Source organism: Pistacia vera, unplaced genomic scaffold, assembly GCF_008641045.1.
Source record: "Pistacia vera cultivar Batoury unplaced genomic scaffold, PisVer_v2 Contig1200, whole genome shotgun sequence".
Taxonomy (NCBI): Eukaryota; Viridiplantae; Streptophyta; class Magnoliopsida; order Sapindales; family Anacardiaceae; genus Pistacia; species Pistacia vera.
The window spans coordinates 231,337-236,491 of NW_022195250.1; the positions used below are offsets into that span (position 1 = coordinate 231,337).

The 5,155-nt window shown below is 32.8% G+C and overlaps 1 pseudogene; it reads right to left on the bottom strand.

Annotated features, from left to right (window-relative positions):
* Positions 1-436: 436 nt before the first annotated feature.
* LOC116112612 lies at positions 437-4,741 on the bottom strand (annotated as a pseudogene).
* Between the last annotated feature and the right edge of the window lie 414 nt (positions 4,742-5,155).

The window sequence follows — 5,155 nt, forward strand, 5'->3', positions numbered from 1 at the left end:
CACATTTCTTGAACTAGGATGATTATATCGTATGTATGTCCTCCCTCCCTCTCTCTCTCTCTCTCTCTGTATATATATATATATATATATATATATATATATATACTATCGAAACTTAAAGGAATGTATTATGTTGTCCAAGTAAGAGTTCGTTTTATTTATTTTTCACATTTCCTGAACTAGGATAATCATCCTTAGACTTTTATAAGAAAATCAGATCAAATATGATTAAGCCAAATATACAAGAATACTTTGTACACTCCCATTTTGTTAGTAATCACTATTATGTTAATGGGTTAATTTTTCCAAATTTAGTAACATAATATTGTTCATTGTGATCTATATGAATTCAGGATATGACTTTATGTTTTGTTAATGTATTTTTTAGATAACATGATTTGCTAAATCTTGGAATGTTTAATAATTCTAGCAAGAATAGCCAACATACTAATTACTGATACTACTTTCAAACAATACAATAAGATCTGGAAACTGAAAAACTAGTGTGAAACGAAACTCATCATCTCCTAACAAGCTAATACGCTAAGATCTAAAACCGAAAAGCTGGTAAGATTTACCCCATCTTTCTTAACTAAAGTAAATATTTTATGGTCATGGCCTTCGGCGAATGTTTCTGACATCATATTACACCTTCTCTTGTTGTAAAAAAAGGTGTAGCATTGGGATTTCCCATGATTTGCCTTGTTTGCTTCGGAGGAGTAGACATTAGAGCCTGAAAAATAGGCTTGATCCCTCAGTTGTCTTGATAATAGTCAAGAATAGAAGTCGATACAAGATTACCATACCAAATAAGATGGCAAGATCAACCCATTTAGAGTAGCCCATTTCTACTTGCCATCGCTCTCTCAAAAACTGCTCTCCAGTTAGACTGTTAGGAAATTTCAGACCTTCAAACTCATTTTTAAACAATCCTTGATAAGCATATTTATGAAAAGCAATTTCATATAGCGGGTACTTCCAGAATAGTTTAGGAAGATCATCTGGTAATCGAAAGAATCCACCACCTAAAATCATAAGCCCTTGAATGCCTGCTCCTGTTATTATACCCATTAAGAAATTGGGCACGAGGCTTGCAACAGTCATCATTAGGCTCTCGACCAACATCATACAAGCAAACAGTAAAGAAATGAAATATAAGTAGTGTTGGTATCCTTTGTGAAGTCCTGGGAGGTAGTACACTATGCCTCCTGGAATCACTGAAATGAGCACCAAGTATGGTAGCGCTGAGAATGTGTTGCTAACAACAAATGCGGTGACACTGTAGTGCCCGTTTAGTCTTTCTCGTTCAAATACCTGGATCAATTCATGAGGAGAGAGATTTTTACAACACAACATTAGTGTGATATATTAAATTGAAAAAATGGAAGCATCTTATGCGATAAGAAATACCTTCATTTCCTCCACAAAAGAAGGGAATCTACCAATGGTCATGAATGTTAAAAATGAAGCTACAAACATGAGTAGTGAAGCCCTCGCCTGAAAGAACCACTTAATCAATATAAGTTTGCAAAAACATATATTAATCTGCTTCTCTTACCTGAATTGAACTATCACTCGTGCCTAGATTACTAAACACAGTGGCAAGACCTATAGCCAATGCCACATACACAGCCAGGCGCAACCAATAATAGCCTAGATCACGATACATGTTCACAAAAGATCGTCTTGTGAGTACGTTGCACTGAGTTAGGAAGCTAGCATGCCTTCTCTTCTTCTCCAATGCACCACAATCCTAATAATGTCCACGTCGATGTTAGTAGTCAATCGCTAATATTTTCTAAAGAAATAAACAACCTGTGAAATAAAAAATCTTCATTTCTCGCTTATGTACCTGATTACATATTTGGGCAACCTGGCTTCGAACTTGCTCATAAGTACCAGATGATTTATAAGACTTTATAAGAATATCAATTGCTTCTTCTGTGGGTAATATTCCATCATCTAAACCTTCTTCAATATCCTGTTGACAACAAAACATATTAGATACCGAGGCTCACAATCAAAAGTAACTTGAATTCAAATGAATTCTAACCCAATGCTAAATATAATCAAGACCTGTAAAATTATCGTTATAGATACGAACTTTCATATTAATCGTTCCGAATAAGTAATTTTACTGACCCCATTTGAGAGACAAGAAAAATATCTTACCTTTGGAAATCCTTGTTAATGGTTTTCAGGAAATGATCAGATGGATTCTGGAGCGTTGGGCAAGAGAAACCATTTAAAGCAAAAAAACTACATCGAAATTGAAAGTGAGAACAGTTATTAGCCCAATGAAAGCTAAACAGTATAAATAGATCATGAAATTAAAGAAAAAGAACATCAAAGCTCTTAATAATAACCTCATTTGTCGCTGAAGCAGGACCAAAATACACCGTTCTACCCAAAACAAAGGCAAAATTATGGAAAAGCTGAAACACTTCATGCTAGGCTGATGTATAGAAGCTATAATAGTTCTTCTAACTCCGTCTCTTCGATCAGTTTCGCAATCCTACTCATACATAATATGAAGCTGCACTGTCGAGTCCACTGGTTGGTTCATCAAGAAAAAGAAGCTTGGGACGAGTTAAAATCTCAATGCAAATGCAACTCTTCTCTTCTGGCCACCACTGAGTCCTTTAGCACCCCACCCTCCGATCCTTGTGTTCATGGCTCTTGCAGTCCCATTTCTCTTATTGTCATTTCTGCTCTTTCTTTCTTGTCCGAATTGACATTGTGTCCGGCAATGAAGCTGCGCTGAGTAGTACACGGCTTCTCTTACTGTTAGAGTTGTCATCAAAGTATCGTCTTGTGTCACATAAGCCTAATTACATAATTTGCAGGAAAAAAAAAAAAAAAACTGTTAGAACGTGAATGACGAAAATATTATCCTCTATATAGAATGTATGTACACTACGAAAATTCGATTCATTTTCAGGAAAAAATAATTTTGATAATTTAAATTTCAAAAATTCTTGAGAAAGACAAATAATGCGTTATATTCAAAAGGAAATTTAGTAACAAAATTGATTTATATGTGTCGGATAACATTATATATACCATTACAAATCACCCAATACATTAATATATAGCATCATTCAAGTAACATTAAAAATCTTTGTAAATTGAAGAATTTATTTTGTTTTTCTGCCTACCGAGGTTCCATATGCTAGCGCTTGTTTACGCCCATTGATTAGAATTTCTCCGGTTTGCCTTTGTTCGATTCTAGTCTTCCTGCATACATGATTCAATTATGCTTTTTATGAAAATTTAAAATTTTCGTTTAAAACTGTTGCAAGGCATTGTTTTGTTTTTCATTCATCCTTCTAAATCTCAAAAAATAAAAACAGTATATTGAAGAAAATTAAAAAACAGGTGCAGTGTCTATTATTATTAGCCTCAAACTTTGGAAAGGGATATATATATATATATACGAAGGATCATAATACGTCACTTCTAAATTGTCTTTTAATTTTTCCATAAACTTATTTAGAATTCTTATTATGTAGATGATAAAACTATGATGTGAAAACTATAGTTTAATATCCTATATTAATGTGGTAACCATTGCTTGACTATTTTAACATAAGACTTTTTGTAATAACACGGATAGCTATGGTTGATACAATATGATAGTCATCCTCAAATAGTTTATAGGATATAAAATTTTCAGGTATTGAGGGGTACCTCTCAGCCACCTATTTCTTAAAATTTATGTTTGAATCCAAACACTCACCAGAGACAGCGACGGAGATAAACCAGAAATTTATGTTTGAATAATCGTAAACACAAAGAGACAAGGCTTTCAACATTGATATTTTTCCTGTGGGACGATTTCTTGTAGCCTAGACGACTAAACCATTCTTGGTTCACATGCAATAGATGATCGATGTCGACAGTTGACAAACAACATCGAAACAGCTGAATTTTCGATATTAAAAATCTCACTTTTGTGTTGAGAATCACCATTGATATATTTCTTGTCATTTTGCAATAATTTATACCGAAAAAGTAGATATCGATTTTTGCCAGGTGAAGATTTTTTTTTTCCTTTAAATTTCTGTTGAAAATAATTTATTACTTTAGCTTAGATAACTGATATATAAGTCAAATCCATGTAGTTTTGGAATCATAAGTTTCCTAATTCATAATGTTTTTTTTATAATTGAGTCATACAATTACAAGAATTAAACAAATTCATATAAAATGACTGTTTTGTCATTTTTTTTTGTTTGGTTGTATAACTCAGTTGTAAATATATCATTGCTTTTCTTAATTAATATCTTTTGTAGTCAACCATCTTACATTTTATGTGTCTATTCAAACCCCTTGAAGTTAAAAAAAAAAAAAAAAAAATCATCTTTATCTTTAATAAATTTTTAATAGATTTATTCTAATTACATCAAACTTCAAGAAAAAGAAACGAAATTTGTAGCAAAACAAAATACAAACTTACTATATTATGGATGTCCTTGACAGCCATACAATACATTTTTTTTTACTTAAACAAATAGATTACAAAATTTTTAGTTTATTAACGTCCTTAATCTTTAGCTTAAAAACAAAATTGATATTAATTAACTAACATCAATTACAGTTAATCAAATAAATAAAATAATCATAATCAAGATTTTTATATAGTCTAAAAAACTGATTGCAAAGTATTTTTATATAAAATAATGATCGTTACCTGCTACCGCTCAAGAAGAGTAGACTTGCCACAACCAGAAGGACCCATTATTGCCAAGAGCTCTCCAGGGCGAGTGTAACCAGTAACACCCTGGAGGAGTGCTCGGCTGTCTTTTTTTCCATTGGAACATTTACCCACAAATCTTTCCAAGTTAAGAAAACACCATCTGCAACATCAATTGAAGTTCCTTTTATGTTTTTAATATTACTAGGCACTGGTTATGAATGCTTCTACTTCTAACTCTTCATTGTTTCTGGGTAGAATGAGGAAGAGAAGAAGAGGAAGCCATGGTGGGTGAGAGATAGAGAGAGAGAGAGAGAGAGAGAGAGAGAGAGAGAGAGAGTTGAATCTTGGCCTTGAGGAGCCATCGATATATATAGTGGAGCTTTTAAGGTTCATGAAAAGAAGCACGTGCTAGATAAACATGTTTGCTATAACATCAAATCATTCATGCATTATGCA